The sequence below is a fragment of the Sebastes fasciatus genome, chromosome 12 (assembly GCF_043250625.1).
Source record: "Sebastes fasciatus isolate fSebFas1 chromosome 12, fSebFas1.pri, whole genome shotgun sequence".
In the NCBI taxonomy this organism is placed as follows: Eukaryota; Metazoa; Chordata; class Actinopteri; order Perciformes; family Sebastidae; genus Sebastes; species Sebastes fasciatus.
The window spans coordinates 23,081,990-23,105,471 of NC_133806.1; the positions used below are offsets into that span (position 1 = coordinate 23,081,990).

Sequence of the window (23,482 nt, forward strand, 5' to 3'; positions counted from 1 at the left end):
CTTGGTTTTTGGCTGTGAAAACTACAACTTGTGCCACTCGTTGGCACTTTACTTTGACTTTGACCAGCCTTTTGGTCCAGTGGTCTGAGATGCATTAACAAATTTAAAAAGATTCTTAAAAAAAGAAGTTGTGCCACATGGTACAAGAATTTGTCAACTACTTTAAAGTCAAAACTGCTCCAACAAATGAAAATCTGCTCAAAGATTGTTGGTCAACCCCTTGAGAAACTCTATGAATCAGCCTATCATAATAACATCTTAAGGCTGGCTAACAACATCGTCTCTAACCCCAATCATGTTTTGAACAGTGAATATCAACTGTTACCATCGAATCGGAGATACAGGGTTCCACGATTTAATAAGGTTAGACTGAAGCACTCTTTTTTGCATCAGTCAATCCTTAAACTAAATATGGAGCCTAATCCCAGATCAAATGTGCGTTAAAGGGCCCTGAATATTGTCTTCTGTGATTGTAATGTTTAAATGTTTGTATCCTTGTTTATTGTCTTTGTCCTTTCTGTGATGTTGCAAACGGAGCTGCTGTTATGCAAAACAAATTTCAGACCTGTCTGACAATAAAGTATAAAGTATAAAGTATAAAGTATAAAGTATAAAGTATTTCATGTTTTATATGCGGGATGGAGAATTTTTAAAGCTAGGGTTGGTAAATATCTTCAAACATTTTTTTTTTACTAGTGTAATATTTGTTGAAATTCTCTTTACATCCCAACGACAATCAACAAATCAAACGCTTTGACAAAAAAAGAGAAAAATAGTCCGGTAACTGTGACTTGACAGCTGTGAGTGCTAATAATAGCCATGTTCGTTGTATACGTTCAAAAAGATAATTTGGGGGGAGTAGCTTTGCAGAGAGGGGCTGTTTGTGTTGCCGACTTGGTGACTTTCTCGCTAGATTTAGGGACTTTTGGAGCCGGTGCTGCTAGCTAATTTTATTGGGAAAGAGTTGTTAACACTGGACTGGGTTTTTTGGTTGGATCATTTGTAATATCTAGCGTATGCTTGCTTGATTCTTGAGATTATCAACCCTAGATTTAATGATATTTTTGATAAATCTATGCTAACTGAAATGCTCTGAAATTAGTTTAAGTAGGTAAGTAACACATCTTCCAGTGTTAGCCCTGTAACAGACTGGTTATACTCCAACTCTTGCCCAATCCATGAAGGAATAGAGTGGAGCTGGAGCCTTTGTAACATAAGAACAGGATAAGCCATATAAAAAATACACATCAAGGTTAGTCTCAACACAGTCTGAGAAACAAACTGTATTTAACCTACAGGGGAGAGCATAATAACTAATAATTTTTTCTTTTTTATAAAATAAAAAAAATTCTGTAAAAAGTTCCAACATATGAAACTTGCTATGTGAAACCATCTAAAAAAGAGGGAGATACTTTTTCAAGGCAGTAGACCAAAGGATAACAAACACCTAAGCTTAATAGGGGATTTTTTGCAACACCACTGATATTGCCTGATAAATCAACTCCTGCATGCACACAGAAATGCATCATCTGATTTATCCAACCACCGTGAAAGACTGAAATTGCTTTTTTCCTGTGTGACAACACTCCTGCTCCATGCTGAAGGGCTTCTTTTAAGACCTAGGAGCTTCAACCAGTTTTTCGATGTGTCAGGATTTCTATTCATTTGGCGTCCAGGCATGTAAAACCACCAAGGGCTCACCCACATGTAAATGCTCTCAGTACGAGTTGACGTAAACCCATTTCCAGTCAGGGACAGCTGGACTTAAAGTTATTTAGTGATGCTGTCAGGCGATTTATTCCTACTTGGTCCAATTTACATGGAGCTTTCTCCGTTTTGAGCTACGCGGCTTCCTTGTTGAGATTGAATGTGAGCGGGGAAGATCCGTCCTTTTAAGCAGACTAGAGTTCCAGCATTGAGTCTAAGATTGACTAGCTGTCACCAGATATTGATTTCCTCTCGCCTACTTAGTTCATAGCAATAAGCCAAGGGTAAATCCCAGGGTACCACACAGTTCCTGCATGGACAGGAGCCGGCAATTCACTAATGCACTGTTTTGGTCTTATTTTTATCCGGTGATGTAAAATCCATGTTACACTAGGTAACTTTGAAACATTGTGCCAGCACTCATAACACTCAAAACACCATCATTCCACTTTATATCGACATGCAATCTGTTAAACTCAGGAAGTTATCAGGATAAAACTGAGTTAGACAACAAGGTGCGTGATTTATTTTTTCTCTCTCTAGAATGAACAAACATAAGACGGAGACATAAAGAAGCTTTATGGCCCAAAGCAGGTAATACATGACCAATTACAGGGTTACCATTAAAATGCCATCAAGACAAACGAGACTCACAAGTTCCTGAATTATGATGTTGTGGTATTCATCAGCTGATTAGTGATCATGATTGTTACGATCCCAGTGGTTAATCGGCTCGCTAAAAGAATAATGAGAGGACGCTTGTTAGCAAGCCAAACACCTGCAAGGGCAGACGCTCTGTCGGTGTGTGTGTGTGTGAGTGTGTATAGGTATGGTGTGTGTATGGTTGGATGTGGTCCAAGTGGAGTACTAATACCTGCACTTGTTGCCCCTCTAATAAGAGAATCTGGCACAGACACTGCTCCACTCATCACCCACAGCAAACAACTCTGCCACATTCATTGCTTCTTTTTCTTTTTTACTACCGTATATTCTGACATTTTCTTTCAAGGCTTTTACACACCGGAGGCTTATATTAGACAGTGAAAAAGCCATGTAATTCTTTTCCGGAACGAGGTCGATTTTGTCGATTTCAGTGGCGCCCATATTTATGAAACAACAATGTGGAGACTCATAGTTCAAACCGGGACAGCAAACTTTATTACTCTTTTCAACCTTGACAAAGGCAGCGCAGACCAGATCCACTCAGTCCGTTCTTACCTTTCACAATAAAAGACCTATGTATATAATATTCACAGACGAGTATTTCACATTTTCGTGTTGCTAATTAGTCATTCCCTCGGTGTGTAAAGGCCATTACTCTGATATGTTTGTTCTTCACTCTGCAACTTTCTCACTACTCACTGCACTCACTTTCTTTCTCTCTTTTAGAAAAAAACAACAACTACAACTATACAACCTCACTACAACCAATAGTACAGACAGTCCATTCTCATTCCAAGGGTTTTAAATACCGAGGCTTTGTCAATAGCGTCGGTGTTCGGTACCACCGGTATGCACCGGGCGTTCCATGAACTATAATACAACCCCATCCGCGGCAACAGTTAAAGCTCATAGAAAGAATGCCAGGAGTGTGATCACGTAGTTTAAAGAGCGAAAGAGACACACCGGGTAGCTGTCAGCTGTTTGTTTGTGTCCCGTTTTCACAACGTTCAGTGTCATTTTCACTGTACAAATGTAGTAGTTTGATGCCCAACAATGTCGTTTTTTTCCTAAACCTAACTATAGTGGTTTTATTGCCTAATCCTAAAATGACGCCAAGGGGCAAAACATCGGTATGTGACGAGATGGAATGAGAACATGTTGGTAAAGAACAGAAATGAACGTGATAACACAACACAGTGCATCTAACAGATACATTTTTGTTCCAAATTATTATTTAACAGGCAAATACATAAAGCTGCTAGTTTATTAGGCATACCTGCCTAAATGCAACAAAATTCAACATCACAACATAGCTTACCATATACCGTTTTTATTTTCTAATATTTTCTTCATCCACATTATCACAAATGAGGTTCGACAAACATTATAAATACCTTTCAGTATATGTCGCCACAAACTACAGCCTCCAAAACAGAGTAGAATGGCATAGAAAGAGGGAGATAGATGGATACAGTAGATAGCAAAGAAATATTGCAAACAGTGTTTTCACTGTTGTGGCAGCTCGGCAGGGGGGCAATATTTTTTCCTGCTAGTGTGAGCCCAGATAACTAATAAATGTTACATACAGTAGTGTGTGTGTGCGTGTGTGCAGTGGAGGGTGATTTGTGTGTTTGTGTGGTGGGGAGATAGTTATGTATGCAGGACCACTAAGTCAGATCAGATAGATGTCTAGCATCCTCCAGATCTCCTCGGCCTAAGCTGAGTAGCCTCTATCTATGGAGACCATACAGTGGTAGCCTATACGCATTGCCCAAGGAGAGACACACAAGTCCCTCTTCACTTGCAATTACATCTTGGCAACCGGGAATTCCCTAGATTTGCCACTACACGCAGTCCACCCCAGTTAACCTTTCTTTTATCCAATCGCTCAGGCAGGACAGAAAAAAAAAATGGTTCGCAGAGAGGAGGCACTGCAAAAATGGTAAAGTTGGCAAAAAAATATATCATTATGATAGATTCAACCCAGTCGCCAGAAAAAATGTTGGCATTGGACGTTTCTGCAAACCACGGATTTGTCGAATGTTGACGTTTCTGAACCAAAAATACGTTTCATATCAGCCTTGTATCACGCTTGCAGTAACGCAACGCCACGTGGTTAACATTGTGAAACAATTGGTAAGGCTAAGGCAACAAAACTACTTTGTTTAAGGTTAGAAAAAAGATCATGGTTTGTGTTCAAATACTAATGTAACAACATACCAACGTAACGTAGCAACCTTAACAACGCAACAAAACCACTATAATTAGGTATTACATACGGGACACAAACAGCGGTCAACTGAATGAAAGCCTTGTGTTTGTTGGACCCATCCACCTCCCCTACTGCCTGCCCGATGTGTGTCTTTTCACTATTTAAATTATGTCACTTGCTCTGTCCGAATGCAAAAACGTCGACATTCAACGTATCCCTGGTTTGCTGAAACATCCAATGGCAACATTTTTTTTCCTGCTGACTGGGCTGGATAGATTTGTTGAGCAAACAAAAAATAAATTTAGTTGCAATATAAAAACCTTCAACCTCCAATTTAACCACTTGCTATGTTTTCCCGTATTGACCATTGGATTGGAGTGTTGTTGGCACATAGTTTCCTCAGGAAAACCCCTTTTCTGCATTGTTTCCCAGCGAATGTCATACCAGATTAGGGGCAATGCAGAGGGACAGTGGAGGGTGAAGGGGTGCGTTTGACGTGCATCATGGGTCGGGGCAGGCAGACCCCCTGCCGGGTGGCCTCGGCTGTCGTAGCCTTTAATTATAGCTACATTGACAGGGTTGCAGATGGTCCAGCTGAAGAGGGATTAAAGACACAGGGTAGTACACATTCTCTGTGAATCTGTCTCTATCTTTCTCTGTGTGTCTTTTTCTTTCCCTCTCCCACTATCCTTTATCCTTGAATGCAAGGGTAGCCTTGTGTAACCAAACATTCTGCATTAGCAATTATAGGACAAAGTGTAAGGTGGCTTGGTGTTGCTTTCAACACTGGCATTATAGTGTTAATGTTGAAATTTAAACCCAATAGTTCTCAAATTACTACTACTCCATAATAAAATAAAGGTTTAAAAATCATATCCTAGATGAAGACACTTAAAATAAAGCATGAACCACATAATGGATGGCTGTTGCTTTTTTTTTATTCTCCAGTGTGATTTCTTTCCTCCTACTGTATTAATACAAAATCTAGCATTCATGCTCCTGAAAGCCCCTTTTCCCTCATTCATACAAACATTAGTTGTGCTTTTACTTACTGTGGGATGTTCTAAGAAAAAAGCTCTGAGTAATTGATGTCATTACCATGCATCACCTGTCATTGCCTCGCTAAATGCACAGGGACAGAGATTCACCTAAATGGCAGCGAGGAACAGTCTGGCTCAGAGAAGGTGGAACTAGACAATGGAGTGCACTTGGATAATGGTATGCATTTGTGCCTTCGAGTCACACACACACAGACGTGGATAAGGACGGAGAAAGAACGAAGTACAGAAGGAAATAAAAGGGGAAAGAGAAAGACACAGGACAGAAATAGAGAGGGAATGCTAATGAGAGAGCAATCATTTCTTCAAGTGATTGCATAGATGAGGGATAATTTATTATGAATGTGTGCCTAGCTTCCTTTGACTTAGATGCATTAGCTTTGCCCCACAACTGTTTCTCAATGGATCTCTGGAATCGCAATTTAGTCCCCCAGTATCATGCAAATGGCCGACTGTTGGCCAGCTCCTAATTCATAGATTGCACTCGGTGGCCCCTCGCCAAACCATTGTCCCATAATTAATGACTCATTCCCAGTTCTTTCCTCTAGTGGGGTTATTGCTATGTACAACTTAAACCTCGGAGGAAGAAGAGAAGCGAACACAAAGTGGATTGAACAGATCAATAAAACATTCAATAAGGAATTCCAAACTTTTAAACATATACATGACACGTAATATGTGGTAATAAAAGTAACATCCAATTTACAGATTGCTATAATGTCACTTATCATCTGCAGATAATGAACAGCCCTGTGTCATAAACACAGCGTTCACTCAACACAAATGAATTTGTGAAGCAGTTTATGAAATGATGCATCCGAGCAAATTGAATTATACCATCTGTGGTTTATGTGGTTTTGAGCCTCAAGGGACAGCTTAGATTGCTGTTGACATGTAGCCATTATGGTAGCTACAGTATGTCTGTATTGCTTTGTATTCATACATCCAAGCACATTAACACATGCACATCCAAGTCTGGCTTTAAAATGATGAAAAACATCAAGAGTTTAGGAGATTGTTTTCATCAGTGTAATTCTACTTCACTAAATGTAAAAGCAGACATGTAGTGTAGGTGTCGGTACATTATATTTACAGTGCACACCCACAGATTGGTTGGCATATTGGTAAAACCAGTATGTTTTTCCCCCCAAAAATACGCCTCCTATGCTTCAAGTATGTGCATCAAGCCTGGGCCAAAAGCCAGCGCTGTCTCACATATTTGCAGAATCTCTCGGGATTAAACAACATGGAGCCTACAATAGGAAATGGTCCAAGCAGAAATCAAATCTGCCCCTCTGAATAAATATCATCTTTCCGTCTGAGGCACATCCCTCCAAGATAACCTGTCTGCTGAACGCAGCTGCTTGACACACATACACGCGCGCACGCTCATAAAAACAGAAGTTGTTGCCTATATATGCACGCACGCACACGCACACACACGTGCACGTACACACACACACGCACATCCGAGTTGGGTGGAAAATCAGCATTGGACATGACAGGAATGCAGACAGACAGCCATGTGTAAAAATGCCTATCCATCCATCCATTCACCCATCCACTTATCCAACCATCCATTTGTTCATCCGTCCATCTGTCTGCCAATTCGTTTATCGGTCCATCGATCCCCCCATCCATCTGTCTGCTCACCCATCCATCAAACGTGGTTTCGAGTTAAGGTCTGAGGCAGCAGCTCCAACCTAGAGGCCGGGATGATAGGAAGGGAAATGATTTAAGAGATGTGAATAAGGTAAAGGTGTTGACGATTTACGAGTATACTTCCATGTTTTAATTGTTGTAATAAATGCCTCTGGCTTGCTATGCTAATTTCCCATTGTTAGCATTAGACGGTTAAGATGTTAAAAGGTGTGCCTTAGTCATGAGCTGAAATACTTTTAGGGGAGTCAAGGAAATAGGAAAGAAAGGGAAAGAGAATACAAACAAAAGGTCCTTTTGGTATAAGGTTAAGATCCAGGGTACCCATTGGAGATCCCAAGAAAACTGGACTGGTGCCTCCCCAGTATTTATTATAGATGCAGTGTTAAGAACAATATGAAATATTTTTCTGGCTTGTTATGACTGCTGAAGTAAATTTGCAATCTTTATCTTTCGGCCACAAACAGTCAATGGATGAGTTGTCTAAATCACAGTACAAGCACCGACTGCATGCAACAGCACAGACAGACTGATTAAAAAAATTACCCGGAACTCCTGTATCTCTGATTTTCCTAGGATCCGTGTTTCTGTTCCCGTCTCTGTACGTTCACGGGGTAACACAACTTGAGATCACCACATTTGCTCAAGAGGACACAGTTTCACCTCAGTTCATGCAACCCTAATGTAGATCAGTGTTTGTTCTCCTCTTGTTTGCATCTCAAAGAACTCGATTTTGGCTCCCAGCCAGCGGAATCACTTGAGAACTCGACACAAGTCAAAAGCAGAGAGACACACTCAAACACATTCACACTGTTCAGTTCACCATTTGTGGTGGCAGACAGCTGCAGTTGACAAAAAAAAAGAATCTGTAAAAGCCCATTCATGTCAGTTTGAGGGCAATGTCGTCTCTAATACTGATCAGGAAATTTGGGCTATCCCACTCATGACCAGAGGCCACAGAATACATTCATATATCTCCATTGAAAACTTTAAACATATGATGTTTTATAGGCCTCTCTACATCATCAGTCAATTTTATTTGGAGACATTTTCATAATTTATGTGGTGCCAACTCAGTTCATTAGGATGACAATTTAGTTTTTCAGACATAGCAAACATTCATTTGGAAATAAAACTGAGAATTGATTTTTGATTTCATTCCACTGAATCCTAAATGCATGTCAGAGCCTGTGTAACAGCCCCAAACCAAAAACTGCACACCGACACAAAAGTTATAGCAGATGTGCTGGGATCCGACATTATCATCCTGGCTGATTTATTAGGTCTCCTGTTAAGATACCAAACACCTCCAAGTGGATGGAGCCCAAAAACAGGTGAGCCATTAAAGCAGGGAGCTGAGACCTGATGTATCTACTGTCAACATTAATGTACTTCTTTAATCAATATTAATAATCACTGACATTAAAAAAGTCAATGTTTCAGGGTTAACTAAACAGTCAATTCCACATCTTTTTTATTTACTCATATTTTTACAGGCTAGTGACTAAAAAGGAATGTTTTTTTTTACAACAACATTTAATGTGGAATAGAAGAGAAACATTTCTTGGGTTTACAGTCTGATATGCTGAAACACATTTTGAAATAAGGGCTAATACTGACTCAAAATTACAGTCTTGAGCTGGAAAAGCATGTTTGTTTAACAGCAAATAGAGCTGCTGCAGTCAATCCCCATGGTAACCGAGAGCAACTCCGAGGATTTTTTAGTGTGTTACATGTTATTGATTACAGTTTTTGACTGTAATAGCCTGTTTGTAACCAATTATATTTTGAACGTGACCTCCCCAATTCAGTTTGCAGAATGATGACAGCTTGAAAGACTATATTTATACCGAGATTAACCATGCCTGTGGTGCCTACACCATTCATAGACAGAGCGGCATTAGCACCAATGACAGGAGCTATTAAGAATCAGACAGGTTCAGCCGTGGCCCACCTACACACACACACACACACACACACACACGAAAAAACAAATGTGTTCGGCACACATGGAATATGTACACAATCAGTGTGTATATGTACCCGCAATAAAACATTTGAACACTTGACCATCTTGTATACTCATGCACAGAAACACACACACACACACACACACACACACACGTGCACAACTAACCTGCCCAGAGCCAAGGTCAGAAGACTGCAATATAGATGAGCATATTTGATCAAACTAGGAGAGGTTATGCAAATAGGATCCCCGCAATTAAACCAAATTCATGCATAATAGATAAAGCCTCTGCACTGGTCTGTGCATGTGTGTGTGTGTGTGTGTGTGTGTGTGTGTGTGTATGTGTGCCTGCCTGTAGTTTTATATCCTTGGGACAAAAAGGGGTGTGACCGCTTCCTCCAAGTGTTGTATTGACAGGTTAGATAAATCACTAGCAAACCTGTCCTGAACAACAAACTAGACAGCAGCCGTTAATTTTCTTCTTTAATTTGGCAGCATTATTTTCCTTTAGCAGAGCATTTTTATACATTACACCAGAATTTATCCTCTGAAAATAAACCTTAATTCATCTCTGAAATTTCAATTTTGCGAATATTGCAAATCGTTCTTGTTTTTGTGTCATTTTAAATTACACTGTTATTATTTATTCATTGCTATTTTTAATGGATTTTGTATCAATTAAAACCCTTAAAGAAACAATAATAAAAGTAATTATAATCATAATAAAAATGTCAGCAGCACCGAATACTAACCCTCAAAATGTTCTATTATTTTGATTATTTGTATTACTTAACATACTTCAAACGGAGTTTGATTATCAGGGTAAAGTCAAATACTTCCCATGGCCCCGGTACAATATCACAAACATTGGTGGAAAGTGATTTCTAACTTCTTCTGTCAAAGAACTGGACATTGTCCCTTTGGAAAAATGATTCAATAACAAGGTTATTGGTGTTTGTAGATGTTGTGAAAGTAAAAAGTAACACTATACTCCTTGTTGGTTGTTGCATTGTTTTGTTTTCATCTATAAATCTTGCACTGTCTGTTATCTATTGCCCCCTTTTTTGTCTGTTTCTTAACAGCAATCATAAAGTGTGTGTCATAAATCTACCAGAAAGTGTGCATCAAAAGAAGAAATTGTCAATCCTTAACATTCACCTACTTTTGTCACACTGAAATAAAGACATTTTAGCCCAATATCTGTCAGCCTCTGTAAACTCAAAGGAAGAAAAGTTGGTAGTTAGCCTCTGTAACATAATTGCCAAGCAGGATTTGACTATGTTTTCATTGAACTCAAATGCACAGATGGCCAGTACCCTCTTCATACAACCACAGTCTGTAACAATATATCACAGCTCTGATACCAAAAAGCTGATTCAGGAGGCAGAACAGGTGCAGTGAAAACAGTCTTCACTTGGCCAAAAGGCAGGCATATGCTTGTAAGAAAGCCAACATCAAGATTTTGACTGCTCAGGCAACTCATCGACAATCTGAGAAAAGACTGCTGATTACAAATCAGGAGGAGCTTGGCCGGTGTGAGGAGGTCAGGTGATGAGTCGGCATGACATAACTCACCGGTGACAGCTGGTGGACAGGTACGGAACGGCATGTCTCGAAAGACGAGAAGTTGTGTTCATCAGTTCGTCAGGTGAACTATAGAGGCAGAGGAGGGAGAACTGTGACGATGACGGAAGTGAATATACTTGTATTATTATTATTTAGGCAATTCTGGGTAAGGAATGCACACTTTAATTTCCTGCCTGTACAGATACAAACAGATATTAGTTGGATCCAAAAAAGAAGTGTGAATTCCAGAGAGAGATGATTTTGTTGGTAAAAAAAACACGCAGTTATACTCTGATATTAATACTCAATTATCTAATTTGCTTTAGTTTACAAGGTTATGAAAAGGTCCCGTCTTGTTTACAGTGTAAATATAGCCAACTTTATCATTCACTCTGTCCAAATGCTGTCTAAGTAAAGGGACAGGGGTGTAGCATGTCTTTCTACTGCAAACACATTCCAAATCAAACAGATGGGACAGACAAAACATGCTGATTTATATGAATCGATTATACTTATGTAATGCTAATGCTAATAATTAAAATGCTCAACATCTATTCTACCTTGGGTGAGAGCTCACAGCAGGTGATATGCTGCTTAATCTGCTGAAAATTAATTTTACTAAACTGAAAACATAAATACCTTTTAGCTCTTTTTCTGTCTTTTTATCTCTTTAGTGTGGTTCTCTTCTGAACAGACCACAGTGATAACAGGATACATTATATGCATTCATGTAGTAAAGTGACTTTGCATAATGATGTTGCTGAAAAAAGCCCCAAAACCCAGCATGATAAGGAAGACAACATGCCTTCCAATGTCAAAAGGCTTTAGAATGATATGAACCCAGCGAGAACCTTTGACGCCGCAATGACGAACATTTTGCTGGAAAAATAAATAAAAGAAAATTTAAAAATAAATAAAATACAGTCATTTTAGAAAAATGTATCTTAGATTGTAGATACAAAAAATATAGTTCATAACAAACTATGCAACAAAAATGTATTCCCAGTGGGTCTCAGCAAATAAAATCTAGCCAGACTGTTAACAGTATCTGTCTGGCTGGGACACTTGCTAACAGACCTCACCATTCCCTGACTGCCTGTCTATCTCACTGTAATTATGCTTATCCTCTTTTGGGGTGACCCCCACTCTCCCAGCCCCATTTGCCCCTGAAATCTTTATGGATCCTGAGGCGGTTGTCATGGAAACAAGGAGTACACCAGGCACATGGTCCCCCCCTTTGAATGCAATTAATATGCAGCCTGATTTATCCCTCTTTCTTAGGAGGGGTGCAGGGAGGGGTAGATGGGAGTAGTGGGAGGGGGAGAGGAGGGGTGGTAATTGGGGTAAGAAAAAAAAGGGAGGGATAGGGGAAATGAAATTAGCAGTTTTTTTTTTAAATGCATCTGAATTTTAGGGTGTGAGGCGATGCGAGGATGTTTAGAGGATGGGTGGATGGATGGAGTGATGGGTGGGGATAAAAGAGGATAAGGAAGTGGAATGAGATGATTTAAAATCAATCTTTAGCTCCCTGCGAAACAGTTTTTCCTCGTTTCATTTTGGAATTGTGACAGTTGTGACAATGTAAGGATGGGCGGGTCGGATGGGCGTAAGGATGGTGAAAGGACGGACTGAAAGTGGGGATGATGTGTTGTCAACCATCTGTATAGCTTCTACAAAATGGCACTTTTTATCCACAGCTTAAATTGTATATGTGTTGCCACAGAAATAAGTGGACACATGCAAATTAAAGAGGACAAAAAGATTTAGTCAGTCAGTTTTACAAGAAGACAGAGAGAGAAAATGAGAGAATCTGTGCTATGATATAAGATTGAAATTGATCTTGGCCATATGGGAAATTAAACCTTGAAAGTATTTTTGTACATACAGTATGTGTACGTATGTATTGTATGTAAGCATGTCTATTTTCTGTCCATCCGTGTCTCCCCTCTGTCTCCTCTCCATCAACTACAACAGCACACATTATCCTCCCTCATTAGACACAACGTGAGAGTCCTTCAGCTACAGCAGAGGGCTTGATCTTACAAGGGGGCCATGACACAGAGACAGCAGAGAGAGAGAGAGAGAGAGAGAGAGAAAGGGACAGTGGAAGGAGAAGAAAAAAGGAACATAAGGAGGAGATGGGGAGAGAGAGGAGGGAGGGAGGGAGGAGGTAAAAGAAAGAGAGAGAGAGCGAGAGCCAGGTGACAGCCACACAGAAGCAGTCGGGTGGAAAGAGCCAAACGCTGGAGCCAATTAATTCCCTCCACATGTTTTGAGACAAAAGCCTGTGCACTTGACCCTCCTGTGAGCTGAGGGAAGAGAGGGATGGGTGTAGGCATTGGGGGGAGGGAGGGGAGACGGAGGGGGTGACAAACTGAAGAAGGAGTAAGAGGATCAAGGGGGTAGAGAGAACGATGGAAGAGGGAGACAAACAAATGGAGGAGGGGGAGTAAAAAAGAGGCAGTGTGGTGAAGGGGTGGGGGTGAGAGTAGGTGAGGGAGAGGGGGAGAGAGCATGAGCATGGAGGAAGATAGAGATATACAGGCAGAAAATAGGGAATAGGGTGAGAGAGAAGGACAATAGATATAGATAAAGTGAGGAAATCAGATGCAAATTGTCCCAGGATTTAGGGAAGGTCTTTTTTTTGTGGTAAAATGTGTAAGCTTAGGGAGGCATTTGGCACACTTGTTCTTCGTCAGCCCTCGGTGGGACGTCCTATTAAGACAGTGTGCATGCATAACATGGCAATGTGACTCTGAAAAGTTGAACACATTTTTATTGCATGCCAATTAAAACCTTGGAACCTTGACATGTTATTTTCTGACTGCTCTAGACACTGGGCGGCCTTCAGACATACCGCCATTTAACAGAGGGTGTGGACGCCTCAGGGTGTTTTAAAAGACAGTACATATACTCCCAAATGTTTTGAATGTGCGGGAAGATGATGAAGACTTCTAATTAACTACACTGTTTGTAAAAGGGGCTGTTCACACAGTTCAATAGCAAGGGCATAGGTTTGCATAAATATTTTGGGAAGACAATGTTGTCCCTACCAATATTTGCTACATGAGCAAACTTGTGTCTATTATCTTTGGAGTGAAGTCATAGAGACAGAGCGCAGTTAAGTTCCATAGGGCTGCAACTAACAGTTATTTTCATTGTTGATTAATATGTCGATTATTTTCTTGATTAATTGATTGGTGAAAAATGTCAATCAGAATTTTAAATTACTTATACCAAAAAAAGGGGACAAATAATCTTTGTGGACCTGATGGCAAAGGACAGACTTTTTTCTTCCCGTCCCTTCTCTTTGTCGCACCAGAGGAGAGGAAAGAGATACGCTATCAAAAATGATTTGAAGAGAAAATCCTATCATTTGATTGTCTGATAGACTGCCTCCCCCCACCTCCACAGGCTCAACACCCCATGTTAGGAACATCTCTCTGGGACAATAGACTGAAACAAGTACTCTAGCCGGGGAGGCAATCTGGTGCTAGAGATGTCATTAGAGGGGACCTAAGAGCAAGCGATTGAGCAGAGAGTGCTTCCCTGGAGAGCTGGTGTTGAGTCTGCTCTTTCACTGAGATTCCCTCTTAACACCGCTCTTTATTCTTCTTTTTTTCCCTTGCTTGCTTCTGTCAAATACGTGATGTCTTCACAGATTGAACAAATAAATTTTTGCAGTAATAATTTGCACTGTAAGACTGTATCTTCTTGAAAACGGAGGCCCCTTTTGCTGGAGAGAAAATGTCTTCGGCACTTCTGTAAAATTAAAAGTTCTGTAAATCAAACGAGGAATAAACCGTCTGCACTTGATTGGTACTTTTTATCTTTTATTTTATGTATGGGACACAATACAATACATGCGTCTGCCTGTGGAGAGTCATCCGCACCATAGCATAGTCCAGTTTTTGTATCATTATATAAGCCTTTTAATAGGACATTTAAAATGACCTTGGCTGTCCATTTGCTCTGAATCAACGAAAGTCTCTTTGATACAAAACAATACTTTAATATTTTTGTTGATAAATAATACAATGTGATGGATTGAATGAGTTCAAAAATACAAATAATTCCCAAGGGTTCTGTACTGGGTTGCTAGGGAGTACTTGATCCTTGCTTATAGATGGTATATGGTATCTGTCCTGAATCCTAACCACAGGAGAATTCTATCACCAATGTGCCCTTATATTTCATGCGAGCGCAAAGCTGGCTAACACAGCAGCAAAGCCTGACACTTAAGTCAGGTTTTTTTTGCACCTGCGCCTGTTTGGCTTCAAAGTGCTTTCCATAAGATAGGCCCCAATTCCTCAGGAACAGCGTTGTGCTAAGCGCCAATTTTGGTGTAGTGGCCACAGTCGGAATTGAAGGTAACATGATATGCTTGGGCTCAGATTGCCTTTTTTCCATGATGCAACCATTATAAAAGAAACAATTGTGAAACAAAGAAAAAAGAAACCTGATCATCACACATATTAAGATATGAATAACACTTTGAGTCACAACTTTAAAAAATAAGTCTAATTTTTAAGCCATTTGTGTGTGATAATTCAGCCCATTCTCATTCCCAAGGCGTCAAATACAGAGGCTTTGTCACGCCGCACACAGCACCCCTTAGCGCCAGTATGAAATGCACCGAGCTTTCCATTAACTATATTGTAAATCCATCTGCAGCAACAGTAAATGCTCCGAAAAAGTGTGCCGGGAGTGTGGTGACGTAGTTTAAAGAGTGAAAAAGCAGGGGAGGAGGAGAATGGGTCCAACAAACACAGGGCTTTCAACCAGGAGACTGCTGTTTGTGTCCCGTGTGTCACGTTACAATCAGCTGTTTGTTTGTGTCAGTCTAATTTTCACCGTCAAAATGTAGTAGTTTCAAGCCCAGCCAGGTAGTCATTTTCTAAACCTAACTATAGTGGTTTTGATGACGAAAATACAATGATGCCAAGGGGCGTGACGCCAAGGGGCATGACAAAGCGGCGGTATTTGACGAGTTGGGGATGAGAACCTGTTGGGGAATTCAGCCGGCTCAGTCAGACTGATTGAAGCTGAAGTCTGGAGAAACCGTGAACAACACTGGAAAAAAGGGGTGCTATTTTCAAACAGGGAATACAATTGCCTTAATAGTGTACATCAATGGTTAATCCTGATTTAAGCAACCATCTTATTGCAAGAAATTTGATTGAAATTTTATCACCATATTAACCGTGACCGAATGAACCATCACACTGCCTCTATCATGATAATTACACTGTTGAGATTCAAGACTTTTATAAAGCTTTGACGAACTTGCCAGTCACATCAAATACAATCACTGCACTCTACCTTAACAATCATACTTATCCTTAACTGAAGTTTACAATACATGTCTAAATGCATATCACCCTCAATGCCATATGATAATTCCTGTGTAATAATGTCTCTGAATGACCGCTGAGCTTTTGACCAGGGACCAGATGGTGTGTACATTAACCATATCACACACCATTTTATTACTGTCCCCTCTTCTAACAAGAGGTTAAGTACTTGGAGAGAGCAGTCGCTCTGGAGTGTGTCCCTTATGGCAGACTGTCAGACAGTCTGTGGCCAGAATAATGTCGGGCTGATTTGACTGCTCTCTAACAAGGTACTATGTCAATGTGTCACCAGGATATTGAGGTTCTTATTATTACAGTACATGTATGTGTAGCTGGGCGAACTCTCTATGTAGCACACAATATAAACAGGAATCTCATATTCATTGGCACGCAAACACAACATTAGAGACAGACCACACAAAACGAGCAGTTTACAGAAACTAATACAAGCATTAAAACACACACGCACCAGACCTTGGATAGGCAAGTCAGGTCAGCAGACCGTGGCATCATTAGAAAAGCAGGCCTGACCTACTTTGAGTTCCCTTTGAGCATGTGGCTTGTCACATGCAAACACACTAATACACACACACACACATGAAGAAACACGCAGATCATAGAGAATGTAATGCAAGGAAGAGGGGTATGAACACGAAACAGGAAACAAGTTAAGGAAGAGTATACAGGAGAGGGATTAACTAGAGAGGGACAGGACAGGCAGCAGTTGGCAAGAGAAGAAGCGAGTTGGGAGTGAGGATGCAGAAGAGTAGCTAAGTGGAGAGTCAAGAGGAAAAATGAATGAAATGTAGACAGACGATGTTAGAAGAGTGAGACAGGGTGGGCAAAGAAGGCAGAGAGGGTGTGGAACAGGGCCAACAAAAAAAAAGCAGAGCCGTTGATAGGCCCATGCAGTTGCTATGGCAATTTTGGGGATGTTTTTGAACCCTTTTACTGTACATTTTTGCATAACAAAAAAGAAAAAAGCACACAGCTATTTGCACCACATTAGGAAAAAAACAAACAAACTAAAAAGAAAGTTAGTTATATAACATCACATGAGCTAATTCTCTTAATTAGTATTATTCTTGACTATCTCTTACAGCTCCAAAAGTTTAAAATTACTGTAATAATGAGGTTGTAGATGCTGTATTTCAACTCCATCTGCAACTCTATCAAGAGCAGATGATTCTGCAAAACCCCTGGTTATGTTCAACGACAAAATTCGTGAAAGTTTAATGCAAATGTGACGAACACATTTCTTTATTTAATTATGTACTACTGTATATATTCTGTATAGTTTTCAGTTGAATATTTTTGTATAAGAGCCTTATTTATTTCATTTTGTGTAAATTCATGTTGGGAGTTGAATTAGGGTGTTTGCCACAAGGACGCTTGGCCTCCCTAGTGAGACGGCTTGGTGTGGTGTGGCCTGCAGCTGGCTCTCATCTCTGACCTTGCATAAGCGAGGGAAGGAAGCATACCACCTGTTGTCTATCCTATTATTTCCTTGTTCTTTACAGTTTTGTAGCTGTTAAAAAGCACACATATGTGATCAAAATCATTTTGGTATGATGCACATACGTGTCCTCCTGTATTCGTTTTGTCATTTATTTTGAATGTTGCACAGTAGCTTGGTCAAAATGCCAGAGCTAAAGCGGAGCAAGCTATCTTAGCTCACAGAAGGTGCTGTAAGTGTGTATTTGAGTGATGTTCATCACTGTCTTATTTGTGATGGTAATTCTTTGTTTAGGCACCTGCCATGTTAAAAGCTGTTTGGTTAGGTGTGTGTTCTTAAACTCTGTTTGTTTAAGTTTGGTAGCAGGATGTCTCTCTGACAACAGACATCACACCCTTTTACACAAACATGTTTTTTCTTTCTTTCTATTATATCTGTGAGATTGCAACAGTGTGAGGCAGCACATCACCCCCACCCTCATCCACCTCCACTGGCTCCCGGTCAAGTCCCGCATCACCTACAAAATCCTCCTCCTCACCTACAAATCCCTCAACGCCCTGGCTCCTCAGTATTTATCTGACCTCCTCCACCCTTACACACAGCCCCGGAACCTTAGATCCTCAGGCACGGGTCAGCTCTCCATCCCTCACACAAGAATGCAAACTTTTGGGGACAGAGCCTTCAGTGTGACAGCCCCCACACTTTGGAACTCTCTCCCCATAGAGCTCCGCAACGCACCATCTCTGGACACCTTCAAAAGACTCCTCAAAACCCACCTCTTCACCAAGGCCTATGGCCTTTAGCTACTGTTACATTTGTTGTGTTTATTTATGTCTTTGTTAAGCGTCCTTGGGTTTCATGAAAGGCGCTATATAAATCCAAGCTATTATTATTATTATTATTAGTGTAATTTTATGTTTATTGCAAATACACTATGGTAAGAAGAGTTAAAGTTATGAAACTAAAACTACAGTACAATGTGGCCCTGAAAATAAAATCACATCACATATGCAACGTAATAACACACACTGCAAATATGGAAAATACAACCTGCAACATAACAGTCCTGCAATAAAACCGACCTTCATAAAGGCTATACTGTTCAGTTCAGGTGTTTCTATTATTTTGTCCACCCCATTCATATGAATGACGCAATGCAATACAGTCAGTTCAACATCACCACAAACTACATCCTCTAAAGAGGATCAATACTTGCAGTTTGATTCTCAAATGCAGACTGAGCAACATTCAGTTGGTTACTACTTAGATGAGCTCAAATTTGAGTTGTTGCACTTAAAAATCTTAAAAAAGGTTTGTGTTTATAACTTCTGTCATTTTGTAATTTCTATTTATTGTATTTGCATTTAATTTGTAACAGATGTATCTCTTCTCATAGGCCGTGCACCAGAACTCATGTGCATGGGTCTCTACACCCTGGCACAAACTTCGAACATTACGTGAGAAATACAGGGTGTGCCCTCTGAAAAAAAAGAGGACATAAAATCCCAATATTACATCAGACATGCTCATTGACCTTCGAAGAGGAAACAAAAACAACAAGTGTTATTTGACTAGGGTGTAGCTGTTGACCATGCTCTGCCTATAAAAGAATTGCCCCACGCATGCATGTCACAGCTGCTTCCAGGGTGCTAAAGAGCTTCTAGGTAAGTCTTTGGTAGAATTATGATCGACTTTATTCGTGCTTTTATTTTTCATATCATTTTGTAAGTAAAACAATGAACTAAATCAGGCACCACTTTACATTACAGCTTAGTAATGACAGGGTAATTATCATAAATGTGTAATAATAATACTTTTTAAGATCTAAAGGTCTGAATGTGCACCAGAGCTATGGTGAAGAGTTTGTGAGACGACCCTCAACATTGCTGATATTGATAAAAACAAGTTTCCAGAATATTCTGCTTTGCACATTTCAGCACAAAGCAAGAGCAAAAGAAACAGTTTTATTTCAACTGTTAAAATAACGATACATATATAAACTGACAATCAAGTGATACTAATATTGATGTTCATATATGTTTATGTTATTACTCTTTTTTTGTTCTTGTGTTAATGTCCCTTTTTTTCTTTTTCATGTTTGTTTCATATTTGGGACCTTGATGTCTAGATCAGGACACGGATACTATAAGGGTAAGCTATATCTAAACAGTTAAATGTTTTGTCTGAAACTGTTTTTTTGTGGGATGGAGATTTTACTTTATAGGGAAAAAAAATAGATAGAAAGGAGATGGCTCTTTATATTTTTAACAGTCTTTATAAAAAAGAATATTGCCAAAACCAAACAAAAAAGCAAACAAGAAGAAACCAATATTGTTGTGCCCCAGACCTCACCGTCAACTATTGAAAATAGCACATAGACAAGTATCACTTGAATTGTTAATTATTGATAATTTAGAAGGAGGGTGGTATAGGGATAACTCTGTGACTACAACATGTGCTCTGAACAGATCCACATAAGGAGCTGTCTCAAAAGTGCATGCAAATGGAAGAAGGGGGCTTTTAAAATTCATAGTTTGTGTTTTGTGTATGATTTTCTAATTTTTTAAATCATAGACAATTCAGAAAAACTGTGCATCCATCTGGGCCTCATCCAATTTTTAAATATAATCATATCTGGCCCAATACATTTCTGACTTGTATTTTTCCACTAACCTCCCAGTCTATTGTGACTAGTGACTTAGACAGATCTTTAATTTAGACAGACTTTTCATTTAGTTGAAGTTGGGGTTCAAATACAATTTATGTTTTGTAATTTTATTTATTTAGGTGTGTGGTTAAATATTATATAATTTTGTTGGCAGCTAAACAAATGTATTGTATGAGGAGGATAAACAGCAACATAAAACAATTTAAATCTGAAAATATAGTATTTGTGTATAAATGCATAGGTCTTTAAATTAAGGTTTACTAACAGTATGAGTGTATACTTGCTCCACAGAATGATGAATCCAGCTTTGGTCTTTGTCTTGCTGGTGGTTCTAGGACAGACAAGTGGCCTCTTTTGGTTTTTTCGAGGACATAAAAGGGTCCCCCCCGTTGGTGAGATTATTCTTTGAACTATTTAAATCTAATTATTGATAATACCCCAATAAATTTCAATTTTAGTATTTAATATCCATGTGTATAATGTGTGCTTTTCTCAATCTATCTTCAATATCACATTTCATAACTAAACACTGTTCCAACTGCTGATTTGTACCATATAAAGTGTCCAATAGCAGATTGAACTTGACTGAGCAGACAGTCAAGTTCAATCTGCTGACTGCCTGTCATTTGGTGGCTTTGGTCTGATCAATATATGTAATACTACTGTGCCTTCCTCAAACTATCATTAATAACACATTTTATAACTTTGTCCAGGTAATAATATTGCTAGAGGTGGAACAGTGACTCAGTCCTCCACGAGTTATAATGGCGTCCCTGAAAGGGCCATTGATGGAAATCGTGCAAACATCTGGGGATACAAATCCTGTACCGCCACAGGAACAGAACAAAAACCCTGGTGGAGACTGGACCTCCTGAAGACATATAAAATCACCACTGTCACCATCACCAACAGAAGAGATTGTTGCCACACTAGGATCAATGGTGCTCAGATCCGCATTGGCAATTCCCTCAATGACAATGGCAATGGAAATCCCAGGTAACCGTCTTTCTTATATTAGATTTAAACATTTGATTGGTTGTGTAAGTTACAGGAAATCAGTGCACTAGATATACACATCATTTCTAAACAGAAACGCATATTGTTCACCACAACAGCAACATAAGTATCTAAATACAACTTCTGGTGAGATATATGTATATTTTTTTATTTGATAACATAGTATTATGCATAATTCTGTTTTCTTTTTCATCAGTTGTGCTGTTATTTCGTCTCTCGGTCCCGGGCACACCAAAATCTTTCAATGTAAAGGAATGCAAGGCCGTTATGTAAACATTGTGCTTCCTGGACCGAAAAAACTCCTGACACTGTGTGAGGTGGAAGTCACTGGGACAGAATCAGATGATTCCACTGAATATTCCTGCAACTGAGTCAGAAATAATTCCTCATACTCATGTCCACTTAATTTTAAAGCTAATCTACAGGTATCCATGTTTCGGTTTCTTTTCCTTCAATGGAATATTTATACTTATGATCAATGACTGTTGTAGCAATGTTTAATTGATGTCAATTCAGCTGACTGCTTTTAACAAGGTATAATTTATCTGGACATAGAGTATCCTTTAAACGCCCTGGTGTGCCCTGGTGTGTCCTGGTGTGCCCTGGTGTGCCCTGTGTCCTGGTGTGTCCTGGTGTGCCCTGGTGTGTCCTTGTGTGCTCTGTGTCCTGGTGTGTCCTGGTGTGTCCTGGTGTGCCCTGGTGTGTTGCTAAAGAAAGAAATAACTAAGTATTGACAAAATGTTTCAGAAAGTTTTCTCTGACTCAACCTTGTTATTCGTGTCATTTCTTTGAATAAATCATTTATAGATTGACTGGAGTTTCTATTTCTGTTAAATAAGTCATGTTTACATTGAAAGTTTAATGTGCCTTTGTTTTTCCTCTTTTTAAATTAGATAACTGTACATTGTGCTTGCACACGATATTTTACAATAATATAGTACAATATCATAGTATTGTTGTGTTGATACAGTACCATGGTATTACTATGAAATTGTGACCAAATTGCCATGCCAATATTTCATGGTATTTCCATGATATTTTTCCTTAATGGCCAAATAGACTGTAGAGAAAGAAAGTGGACTTTTGTTTCACTTCAGGTTGTGCTTGCGTGGGAAAAAAATAATCACATAACATAGAAATATTAATATAGACCTTAAAAGCTGACTCACGAAAGTGTAATAGAGCAATCGGCAGACATACCTGCTGCCCTTTTTTTCTCTCTTCTGGCCCATGTACAAGTTCACCTTCCCATTTTTTCCAAGACAAGCATGCAAATTTCATGCACAGAGTGAAATTTCCATACAGCACGTTGAGCCTGCTAACCTGCTACAGACCCCATAATAAGGGGCTTCACTAAATATTCACTGAGCATTCTTACAGTTTTTTTTGGGAAATATTGCAAAGAGAAAATAGCAACTATTTTACCTATGAGAAGCAGTCTGACATAACTTAATCCAGCCCCCCCCTTGTAATCTCAAAGACCACCAATGTACACATTTTCTGTAGATTTCTATTTTTCTTGCCCTCTCTTCATGCTCGCAACTCCCCATCTCTTTTGTCCGTCACTCCCTCTCAGCGCCTAGTTGTACCACTGTATTACTGCAGCACATCCATATGTCAGTCCTATTCTCTGGGTATTTCTACCATCAGATATGACACATCATCCATCAGTCTCACTGGCAGCAATACTTCCAACATGGATGCTCCATCACTGGGCCACTGTCAGAGGGAGGTCGGTAGTAGCCCAACCCCACGCACCACCATTTCACACACACACACACACACATGCACATGCGCGCACACTTTTTTTGCCTGCAGAGGTGTCTTTCTTGGATATAACAACTTGCTGTGGAAACCTTTCTCCAGCATACATCAATGCTTCATTGGGGCCAAATAAATCATCTAGTCAACAGGGGGTAAAAGAGATGGGCTGACAGCCCCACATCCATGCAGCCTATGCCTCTTAAAAAGTTAGAAAATGGGTCGGTCTGCAAGAACAAAAGCAAGTGCAAGACTGTGGCATACCATGTTTTTGGAAGATGGTGAATTTCAAATGTACCAAGAGCTTATTCTGCCATTCTGGTGCCCCAGGACGAATATTCACTGTCACCACTCTCTCTCTAAAAAACAACCACAGTAAACACTGATCATAC

General features: G+C 39.7%; 1 long non-coding RNA gene across 1 annotated transcript; it reads left to right on the forward strand.

Annotated features, from left to right (window-relative positions):
* The first annotated feature begins 19,259 nt into the window (after positions 1 to 19,259).
* Positions 19,260 to 20,695, forward strand: LOC141778265 (uncharacterized). Its single transcript, XR_012596028.1, has 3 exons — positions 19,260 to 19,308; positions 19,773 to 19,795; positions 20,604 to 20,695. It is a non-coding gene; the product is annotated as an uncharacterized LOC141778265 (long non-coding RNA).
* Positions 20,696 to 23,482: the final 2,787 nt, after the last annotated feature.